We start from the raw sequence: 12448 nt of genomic DNA on the forward strand, positions 1-12448 counted from the left end.
CAGTTTTTTTTAAAAAACACCCTAACCTAACCACTAAACTAACCCTAGGTTAGATTAACCTAGTTTAGGTTAGTCACACCTACGTTAGGCTAGGTTAGTTTAGTCTAACTAGGTGGGTTAGTTTAATCTATCTAGCTTAGTTACTCACTCCCTTTAACTCCTCCACACCCCAACATGGCTGGACACCGTCGCAACAATGATGGGGATATCAACCTCGATGCAGAGGCTGACAATTTCTTTAATCAAAGAAATAATAACAATCAAGGCAGATGCCCCTTGGGAAAATTGGAACTTCCCAAATATAATGGTAGGGGAGATCCAGCCCGATTCCTCCAGCATTTTGATGCCGCATGCCGAGCAAGTGGAGATCAATCCCATGAAACCAAGGTGGCTTGGTTTCCCATGGCCTTAACTGATGAAACGTTTGAATTGTACCTCGACCTTCTAGCAGAAGAGCATGCCACATCGAACCTACTTCAAACAGAATTCAAACGATGCTTTCAAACGAAGAGGCTACAAGATGATCCCGCTCTCCAACTAAGCAAAATCGAACAAGGCCGACGAGAAGATGTATGCACGTACCTGGGTAAGATGAAACGATTAATCGCCAAATGTAACCCACGCCCAGATGCAAAGTGCCTCACAGCATGGTTCATTGCAGGACTAAGAAAGAAAATCCTAAAAGGATATGAAAAAGATAAGCAACTATGAAACGTTCAGTGTTGCTCATGCGACAGCCATTGACATCAAGGATGGCATGATCGACTCAGACACTAGCAGTGATGACGGCAGATCCAGTACACAAGATAAGCGCTCAAAAAAGGGCAAATCAAAGGCCATTGCCAAAACATCAAATGAAGATCTCCTAAAGGCCATGACCCTGAAGCTAAAAGAAGACATGATGCAGGTCATGGAACAAAAACTTCACTTGTCTCAGCCGCCAACTACAGTTACAAATCCACGACGAGAAAATGTTCGGTGTCCACACTGCATGGCCAATCATATAGCAAATGAGTGCTTGGTCCTAAGAGCCAAGATCACTGCACAAGCAAATCCACCGCCAAGGTTGTGGTGCCATATCTGCATTGCATCTTCAACATGTGCAACAACCTGCCTCGTCCTCAACAATACCAAGCAGCACCCATGCCAGTATACAGGCAACCGGCACTTGCATAAGCGCCCCCAGCTCCAAGGCAAAATCCTGTTCCCATTCAGACAAGTCCCACAACTACTCAAGAATCTGAATCAATGACCATATCCAAGAGCACCAAATCCAACTCCTCAGGCAGTTCCAATACATCAATTACAAGACGAGGAAGTAGGCTCACCATTTGAGTATGAAGCAGAGTACCTAGTGTACTATGTAGAATGTGTGGAGGGTCTAATACCAGTTTATGGAAATCAAGTATGTCCCAACACATATCATGCACCAATCAAGTGCTACGGTTGTGGAGAAAATCACTGGATCGTAGAGTGCCCTCATCATGGTAGCCCAGCTACTTTCCAAACCCCCTTTGCAGAGATTGTGGCATAGGACATGCCTATATGGATTGTCCCATGAAAAATAAAGGCCCAAAACAAACAGAGGTTAAGCCTGACATCCCAATCGGCATCATTGGGGTGGACCATCAAAGCCTAGGTTTAGCAAGTGTAATATCACAACCTATAAATATAATTACACGCCAATAGAAAGAGGCAACCAAGGACCCTAACATTCCAATCCAACTAAAGCGACTTCTTAAAAAGAAAGCACAAGTGCCTCCACCTCCGCCAAGCAATGAGCAGCCGAGCTCATCCACATAAACTCTCGAGCCTCAAATAAAAGAAGCTTTATACCCAAATGCAAAGGTGGAGAAGCCTCATTTTCAGGCACTTCAACAATGGGTACAAAAGGAACAAGCTCAATTTGAGGTTAAGACACAAGCTCAAGACCCAATCCATGACTTGGCCCCACAAAGTATTGATATTGTACTCAAGCCTATGTTCCAACAACACACTCCACAACATAATGTACTACCATGTCAACTTGAAGGAGCCGCACTCTCTAGCATCCTGAGTTTCCCTGTGTCAATTTCCATCGGAATCCTCCTACGAAATTGTCCTAATCTCTGGGAGAGTTTCAAAGGATGGATTGAACTCGCAAATCCCCCTCCACCTATGAACGACATCTAAGATATCCCTGTGCAAATGGGTGAGAGAGATGACATATGCAACATTACTATGCCTTTGATCCACAAGGCATATAATGAAGTCCAAGCCATAGTGGATGGTGGAGTAGGTGTAAATGTCCTATCAAAGGAGCTCTACAAAGAATGGGGTCTCCCACCAATGCAAAAGGCTAATTTCAAGATATGCCTTGTCGATGATTCTCGGGCTAAAGCCTTGGGAATAGTGAATGGCATGTCCACAAAGATCGCAAGAGTCTACTTTTCCCTTCAATTCACAATCTTGGATCTTCCCAAAAAATCCTATCAAATCTTATTGGGACGTGCTTGGTTACGAGAACCATTAGTCCTCCATGACTGGGGAACTGATAGACTGACAATCCAGAATCGCGACACCATAGTCAGGGTGAATGTGGGGATAGGAGCTATTAAGCCAATTGTCCCTAGAGCATTGGATGACACATCTTCAACAACAATCTCAAGCAAATCAGCTCGCTTGCAACAGCATGCCATAGCAAGTGACTCACAAAGCAATGTTAATAACTGGATACAATTATTGGCAACCATCGACAACTGCCATTCATTAGACCCCATCTTCTCACAGATAGATGCTAAGGTGCTACAAGTAGATCCTCCACTCCCACATGAAGAACCAATTGATCTAGAGATGCCATTCTTTATGGCTAACCTCGAGTGTGATAATGAACCTAAAGAAGATACCCATACCAATGATGACTCATATTTTCCTTGGGATCTTGTAACAGAGGCTGAGAATGCTGAAATTGAAGGTCAAATCTTTGATAATGACTTAGCCATTCTGCATGCCCTAATGGTAGTCGAGCTCCCAAAAGTTGAACCTCCAAAGTTGAATAACAGCAGAACATCCCGCAAGAAAGCTGAAGGAGGAAATCACAGAATAGCCAAGGCCGAGCACTTCAATGAATTCAAATGAGTCCAATCAAGGATCGTCGAATTGTACCTTGCTAAAGTCAGCTCCCTCAAAATCAAAACCACCACCACTTGAATGGTCCCCTGAGGGCATGGAAGGAGTATGCGTAGCAAATGAACCCTTACTTGGAAACACCTTACCAGTGGAAAAGTTACCTAATAGTTCCCAATGTAAGAAGTTTCAAAAATATAAGCCACATGTGCAATCAAGAGGCTTTCGAAAAAGAAAGTCAAAACTTCCATCGCAAAGGGGAAGGCTAAACCCAGCTGGGTAGACAAAGATGACTAGAATTTTTTTAAGATGTAGTACAGGGACCATCCCAAACTATTTGAGGGTCAAAGGAGGGGAGGAGATGGCTGGACTCCGTTAGGTACTTTGCACTTTGGTGCAGGTGGATGGTTGGCGTTTGAGGCAACCATGGTAAGTCTACTTCTTCTCATTTAATGTATTGTTCTATTTGTTTTACTACATATTGCATGCACTTTATCTAACTCTCATAAATTGGGCCCATAGCAAGCTAAGATGGGTCGCCTTCCTACAGACACAAAGACGAGATGCGGGTTTCACATAGGAACAAAGCCGTGGTTTATTGAGTAGGAGGTAGTGGGAGCGACGGTCGATTGGGCTGAGGTGGTTGCTCGCACAATATAAGTCTACTCCTACTTGTAATCTCACTTTTTAAACTATTTTATTCTTTAAGTTCCAATCTAATTTCCAATTAATATGGTTTCGCTCTTAGAATCAAAGCTCAAACGTCCCATCAGTGGAGGTGAGTAGTGATGATGAGGGATTAGGCTTACATGGCTTCGATGAGGGCCAGGGATCAGAAACGGCTCACAAGGGCTAGGGATCAAGCGTAGCTCACAAGGGCCAAGGATCAGGCGAGCATGATGAGGATGAGGACAAGGACAGGACAACGATTCAAATGAGTAGTAGTAGTAGTAGTAGTATTAGTAGTAGTTTGCACATACTTCGCCATCTATATGCTTTTGTATGTCGGCTCGTTTGAGCGATTTTGCATCACCTTTTTTGAAAGGGTAATTTTGTAACAAACAATGTCGTATATCTTCGACATGTATATGCTTTTGTTGCTTGGCTCGTTTGAGCGATTTTGTATCACCCTTTTCACAAGGGAAATTTTGTTACAAAAAAATTTATTTTGTAATTACTTAAAAAAAAACATTAGTGGGGCAAAACAGGGCTTGCTGTGGCCCTGTTTAGCCCCACTATAATCGTCGCTATATAGCAACGTTTACTAGTGTCACCTATAAAGCGACATTTACTAGTGTCGCTATATAGCGACATTTATTAATTTTGCTATATAGTGACACTTATATAGCGACCGTTCTTTTTTGATGCTAATAGCGATGTAAATACCAATCTTTGCGCCCGTTTAAAAAAAACTTTTTAGTGTAAAAAAGATCAATATTTCTGTCGGAAAAGGGCCTATGCCTTGTAGTGTGTATAGATCAAAATTTAAGAGTTACGTTGAGTCAGTATAAGTCCTTGAAGGTCTTTCTAGTCAAATATTTATTGAATGATATAACTCATTTGTGGAGTGTTTTTGTTTTTAATTGGAAATTCATTATTTAAATGAGAAGGTATAAGTTTATAATTACTTTATAATTATGCATATTTGTTATGTTTGAATAAATATTTAAACACTATAAGAAATTGTATTTGAATTTTACTCCTTTGTTGTCTTAGCTCATAACTCTGAAATGCATTACTTTGAGAATCCAGTCTTAGTATATAAGCAATCTAGCCTCAGGAGCACTTTGATCTCTTGACATGGTTTGCAATTCCCCTGGTAGAATGCTTAGACAATCAAGTTATGTATGTAAGCGATCTAGCCTCTGTGAAGAGAGTGGGAGAGAAGTAAGGAGTCTCAATTGCAGCTTTCTCACATACACAATAGGGGAATATACACAAAGGTAGAGGCTGAAAACAATTTTTCTCTTCTTAGTTGTGAAAGCCAAAAGAACTCTCTCTTAGTACAAAAGGAATAGGTGAACCCTATATGTGGTTCACAAACCAAACTCATCTGACCTAGGTGTCATACTAACTGAGCCACTAACTAGAGTACATAAGGATAGCTGTCATCCAGCTATTATTCATGGGCGGTGTACCAACCACATCTACAGCTAACAAGTCGATGACATAAATGCACAACGGTCACCCTAGCATATTATGAGTGGAGCTCGATATCTCAACACTCCCCCTTGAGCTCAATCCCAATTCCTACACACCAAGTAGGTCTCTAAACTTATTTAGCACTATTTAGCATTTAGTATTATTTAGCACTATTTAGCATTCAGTAGTATTATTTAGCTTTTAGTACTATTTAGCACTATATAGCACTGCTAGTACTGTGTGTTTCAGCACTATTTAGCATTTAACACTATTTAGCATTTAGTAGTATTTGTCATTCAATACTATTCATCACCACTATTTAGCATCAAGTACTATTTAGCATTTAGGACTGTTCAGCATTTAGTAATATTAGCACTACCTAGCATTTAGGAATATTTAGCATTTACTACTAAAAGCATAAGCATTTAGTACTATTTGACACTATCTAGCACTACTAGTACAGTTGTGTTTCAACACTATCTAGCACTGCTAGTACTGTGTATTTAGTACTAAAAGGATAGCTAAAAAGACTAAATACTACTAAGCATTTAGTACTAGTTAGCATTTAGTACTATTTAGCAATATTTGGCACTGCTAGTTCTGTGTGTTTCAACACTATTTCACATTTAATACTGTGTGGCATTTAGTAGTATTTGGCATGTAGTACTATTCAACACTATTTAGCATTTAGTACTATTTAGCATTTAGGACTGTTCAACATTTAGTAATATTAGCACCACCTAGCATGTAGTACTATATATAGTACTCAAAGGATAGCCTAAAAGGCTAAATACTACTAAGCATTTAGTACCATTTAGCACTATCTAGCATTTAGTACTATTTAGTATTTAGTACTATTTAGTTTTTAGAACTATAATTTAGTATTTAGTACTATTCAGCATCCAATACTATTTAGCATTTAATACTATTTATCATCTATTATTCAGCACTCTAAGTTAGCAGTTAGTACTATTTAATATGTAGCATTTAGTACTATTTAGTAGTATCAGTAGCACTTAGTACTATTTAGTAGTATTAGTAGCACTTAGTACTATTTAGTATCAATAGTATTTAGTAGTATTTAGTACTATTTAGTATCAGTAGTATTTAGCAGTATTTAGCACTAGTTAGCACTTAGTACTATTTAGTATTAGTAGTATTTAATACCTTAGTTAGCACTTAGTATTATGTAGCAGTATTAGGATTAGCATTAGTATTGTTTAGTACTTAGCAGTATTTGTAGTATTTAGTGTAAGAAAATAATACAACGTCTGTGCTCGATAGATAACAGGATCTCGTACACAAGAGAGAAAATAGATAGTATGGAGAATCAAAAATTTGATTACTGTAGAACTGATACAATAGATGGCGTTGCCTCCCAACCGTGCACTCCTATGAAAGAAGCTTCGATGGCATGCTGGAAACAGTAGAAGATGGAGGCTGGATGCTAAGGAATCAGGGTTGCTGTAGCCAGTGATGAAATGGGCTTCACGAGCTTGCTCTTATATAGCCACTAGTCGTAGTTGGTTAGGCTTAATTAGGTGACTGACCCAATCCGCCCAAAATGATTGACTGGGGGTCGTCGGTCCCGAAATAGGCCACCGACCATACGATAGAACTGGTGCGCAAAACAGAGAAACTGACCTACAATCGCCATTCGGCCCAGAGCCATCCGGGATCATTTGAGGCTCCAAACGGGCCCCGCAACCCGAGAGTGGTGGGCTGCCTCGAGAAATGCTCCATCTACCTCAGTATGGTCAGTCAAGGGATGCCTTCCTGCACTTCCATGTAGCCTAGTTGGCAGTGTGCCAACTCTATCTGAAGCCGTCCAGCCATCAAGCCAAACATGGCCCCCATCTGGTGTCCAAACCAGGACCTACCGGATAACCGAGCTACTCAAATGCCTTCTCCTCATATGGGGGGCTTACAAGTAGAGTTAGCTGGTTCCCGCGTAGTTACATGAGAGTGGAGCATTGATATCTAAAACACCCCCTCAATGTCCACCCGTAAGTGAACTTACTTTTTCGGCCCAATGCCAAGTCGATGAAGATGCCTCTCCAGCAAGTCTATTCCAAGAGCCTTCGTGAAGATGTCCGTAGCATTCTTTGTAGTCAGACAGTACACCAAGTCGACCTCTCCATCCATGATGAGCTTGCGTACAAAGTGATATTGAATCTCAATGTGTTTTGTGCGAGCGTGGAACACCGAGTTCTTTGCAATCACCATGCAACTTTGATTGTCGCGTGATAACTGTGTAGGCTTGTTCTGCACTGCACCCATGTCCCCCAAAATCCTCCTCAATCACACTGCCTCGCAAGAAGCAAAGCATGCAAATTTGTACTCGGTCTTGGTAGAAGAAAGAGCAACTGTGGGTTGCTTCTTACTGACCCATGACACAACTCCAGATCCAAGTGAGAAATAGTACCCTGTCATTGATCTCCTGCTATCCACGTCTCCTGTCCAATCCGAGTCACAGAATCCGGTCAAGATGTTGTCCTTGGTATAGGTGATGCCATAATCAAGTGTGCCTTTGATGTATTTCAGCACCTGCATCCTTGCCCTCCAATGGTTCTCCTTGGGCTTATTGGAAAACCTGCTTAGTACACTAGTCGCAAAGCTGATGTCCGGTCATGTGTTGCACAGGTAAATCAAGCTGTCCACAAGCCTTCTGTACTTCGCTTCATCCACCAGTGGTGATGAATCCTTGTTTGAGAGCTTCACGTCAACCTCCATAGGGGTACCAACTGTCTTGCACTCAGCCATGCCAAATGCCTTCAGTATCTCTCCAGCATACTTCAGCTGTGAAATGAAGATCTGTTTCGGCTCCTGCCAAACTTCAATCCCCAAACAGAAATGCATCAGCTGTCATTTCAAACTCTCTTCCTAGCAAATGCTTCGTCTGCGAGATCTTCTCTTTATGGTTCCCTATTATGACAAGGTCATCCACATAAAGGACCACAATCATACACCTGCCTCCTTCTCTGAAGATATACAAATTTGCATTAGATCGGCTCCTCCTAAACCCATTTTGCAGAAAGTAGGCATCAATTCGCTGATACCATGCCCGTGGGGCCTATTTCAACCCGTAAAGTGCCTTCTTTAGTTTGCAGACTTTCCCTTCTGAACTGGGGATCTCAAAACCTGGTGGTTGTTCCATGTATACCTCCTCCTTGAGATCTCCATTCAGAAAGGGGGATTTCACATCCATCTGAAACACGGGCCAACTTCCCTAGGCAGCTAAAGCCAAAACACTGCGAATTGTGGTTAGTCGAGCTGTGGGAGAAAAAGTATCTTGATAATCAAAACCATGTACCTGTGCAAATCCTTTTGCCACGAGCCGAGCCTTGTACTTACCCAACATGCCGTCGGACTTGTACTTGGTCTTGTACACCCACTTGATTCCGATTACCTTGTGTTTTGGTGGTCGATCCACAAGGTCCCAAGTGTTGTTCTTCATTATGGAGCCATACTCCGACTACATAGCCTCCATCCACCTATCATCGCCCTATGCCTCTTCAAGACACTTGGGTTCATCAGCATGGATCACTTCTGTCATCAAAGCATAGTTGACCAAGTGTTCCTGCGCCCTTCTTTGCTCCTCTAATCTCTTGGACCGGCACTGTTCGGATGGTTCCTCCTCAATGGTTGGAGGTTCTCTGGCATCCAAAAGCTGCTTTTCCCACTTCGGGAATGGCCGTTTCCATTGTGGTTCTATAGGCTCTTCTTCATCTTCTTTGTCTTGAATCCTCCCAAGCACCGTTGGGGGAGTTTAGTCTGCTATTGGTGGCGGTACTGGATGGATATCCTAGTCCTGGTTGTCTGGGAAGGAAGCATCCTCCTCCAATTGATGCGATTGTTCTGAGAAGACCACATCACGACTTATAATTACCTTCTTGGTAATAGGGTTATAGAGATGGTAACCCTTCACCTCTTTACTGTAGCCCAAGAAAATACACTTTCAGCTCTTCGGTTCCCATTTGGTTTTGGTAGCATCAAGGACATGCACAAAACAATCACATCCAAAAACTCTGAAATGTGCAGCTGAAGGTTTCTTACTAGAAAAGGCTTGCAGTGGAGTCATCCCATTCACAGCCTTCGTGTAGCTATGATTCAGGATGTAAACTACAGTGTTACATGCTTCAGCCCAGAAAGACTTTGATAAATCTTTCCCTTTCATCATACTCCGGCCCATTTCGCAGATGATGTGCATCTTGCGTTCTGCTACTCCATTTTGCTGTGATGTATGTGGCCGGGGTTTCTGCCTCTTGATTCTGTGACTTTTGTAGTAACTTTCGAATTCAGTTGATGTGAACTCTCCACCTCTGTCTGATCTCAACTTCTTCACCTTCCTTCCCGTTTCTTTCTCGACCATTACATGCCATTCCTTGAACCTACTAAAAGCCTCGTCTTTAGTCTTCAGGAAGTATATCCATATCCTTCTACTGTAGTCGTCAATCAATGTCATGAAGTAGTAGGAACCACCCAAAGCTACTGCCTCCATCTTTTTGCAGAGGTCCATGTGAACGAGCTCTAGAGGAGCCTTTTCCCTACTGGCCTCTTTAGGAAAGGGTTGCCAATGATGCTTTCTCATCATGCAAGCTTCACATACATCGGGTAGATCTGAAATTTCTGGTAGATCTGTAGTCATTCCACTTTTATGCATCTCCTTCAAAGAACTAAGGTTTAGATGACCAAACCTCTCATGCCACAGCTTAGTGTTCTTCACATCTGCTCAAGCACTAAAGGCTGAGAGTTCATAAATGTTGTTGCACCGTGTACCTTGAGAGTGCTCTCAACGGAAGCAAGAACGGAAGAAGGAGAGAGAGAGACAGAGAGCCACACAAGTTTTGGTGGGTGCAGAACCACCCTAATCTTCTTTTTCATTCATTTATATATGTGTTTGAGTATTGTACATAACCGGGGTTAAGGCACAGTGACCTTTAACCCCCACAACCTCCCACTTAAAGGACAATGTGCCTTTAAGGGAGAACAACCATTGAGCATACTATCCAATGCCCATCAATACACAACAATACTCAAACCGCTGACTAGGTAGACTCTTCGTCAGCATATCTGCAGGGTTATCATCTGTATGAACCTTGACAAGCTCTATGCGCTTGTCCTCAAGTACCTCCCTGATGAAATGGTACCTGACCTCAATGTGTTTGGTCTTTGCATGAAAGACTGGATTCCGTGCTAGCTGAATAGCACTCATGGAATCACTATGCAATGTCGGTACACCTGTATGAATCCCCAAATCTCCCACTAGCCGATCAAGCCATATAGCCTCCTTGCAACCCTCTGTGGCTGCAACATACTCAGCCTCTGTGGTAGACAAAGCCACGCACTTCTGTGCACGAGACATCCACGACACTGCACCACCTGCAAAGGTGAACACATAACCAGAAGTGGATCTCCTGCTATCCACATGCCCTGCATAGTCTGAATCTGTGTACCCAAGTACACGCATGTCTCCTTTACCAAAGCAAATGCACATCTCCTTAGTACCCTTCATGTACCTCATGATGCACTTAACTGCCTCCCAATGCCTCTTTCCTGGATTAGCCATATACCGGCTAACAACTCCCACTGCAAATGCAATGTCTGGTCTAGTAGCTATCATAGCATACATAAGACTCCCAACTGCTGATGCATAAGGAACCTTGGCCATCATGGCCCTCTCCTCATCTGATTTGGGACTATCTGTATGACTCAGTTTCACATATGGAGGCAATGGAGTACTCACTGCCTTCCCCCCCTCCATATTGAAACGCTGTAATACTTTTGTAACATACTCTTTTTGTGAAAGCCAAAGGAGTTTCCTACTCCGATCACGCGTGATGCGCATACCAAGAATATGACCTGCAAATCCCAAATCCTTCATATCAAAGGCCTCATGCAACTTGGCCTTTAATGCATCTAGCTCATAAGTATTCTTGCTAGCCAATAGCATATCATCCACATATAGTGCCAGGATTATCAGGCTACTATCCTTAGCCCTTTTAGTGTAGAGGCAGTGATCAATTTCACTCCTTCTAAAACCCTGGGACCGAATGAAAGCATCAAACTTCTGATACCATTCTCTAGGTGCTTGCTTAAGACCATAGAGACTCTTTTTCAGCTTGCAAACTAAATGCTCTTTGCCCTTTTCTTCAAAGCCTTCCGGCTGCACCATGTAGATGTCCTCATGCAAATCCCCATGCAAGAAAGCTGTCTTGACATCCATTTGCATAAGCTCCATATCCTCTACTGCCACTAGTCCAAGCATGCATCTAAGTGTGGTCATCTTCACAACCGGAGAGAATATCTCATCAAAGTCCACACCCTTCTCTTGCTTGAACCCTTTAGCAACCAAACGGGCCTTGTACCTAGGCACATCATCACCTGTGACCTTCATTTTGTAGACCCATTTACATGGCAATGCTTTCTTTCCATGTGGCAAAGAAACCAAGTCCCAAGTCTTATTCTTCATAAGTGAACTCATCTCTGATTGCATAGCATACTCCCACTTGCGTTGATCCTCACGCATCATAGCCTCTCTGTAGCAAGAAGGCTCCCCGCAATCAGTAAGCATCACATAGTCTACCCCTGGAACAAACCTATCAGGCGGTCTAGACACTCTAGATGATCTTCTCAAGGGCATTTCAGCTTGCTGTCCCACTTGCATATCAGCCACATTTGGCTCATCATTTCCACCAATAGATGATCCATCATCTACCCTTGATTGTATACCTGTGGGAGTACTTGGTTGTACCATTTCTTGCACATTTGGTGCATGGACAGCTTGCTGCCTATCAACATATGCAGGTGGATTCACATCCTGGAAAGTGATTCTCCTCATTTCCACATCCCTCATGGGTGCCTTATGCATCTTCTTCTCATTGAAGACCACATCATGGCTGCGTATGATCTTCTTTGCTTCTGGATCCCAGAGACGATAGCCCATCTCTCCACTTTCACCATAACCTAGAAAGATGCATTTCCTAGACTTAGGATCTAGCTTCTTTCGAAGCTCTTTTGGCACATGTGCATATGCCTCACACCCAAATATACGCAAATGAGAGTAAGAGGGCTTCTTGCCACTCCATGCCTCTTCAGGAATACCACCATCCAAACTCTTACTAGGTGATCTATTGATCACATGCACTGCAGTCTTCATTGCCTCAGCCCAAAAACCACAAGAAAGACTTGCATTGGAAAG

Source organism: Dipteris shenzhenensis, chromosome 31 (assembly GCF_047967505.1).
Source record: "Dipteris shenzhenensis isolate YYH24624 ecotype China chromosome 31, Dip_SZ_1.0, whole genome shotgun sequence".
In the NCBI taxonomy this organism is placed as follows: domain Eukaryota; kingdom Viridiplantae; phylum Streptophyta; class Polypodiopsida; order Gleicheniales; family Dipteridaceae; genus Dipteris; species Dipteris shenzhenensis.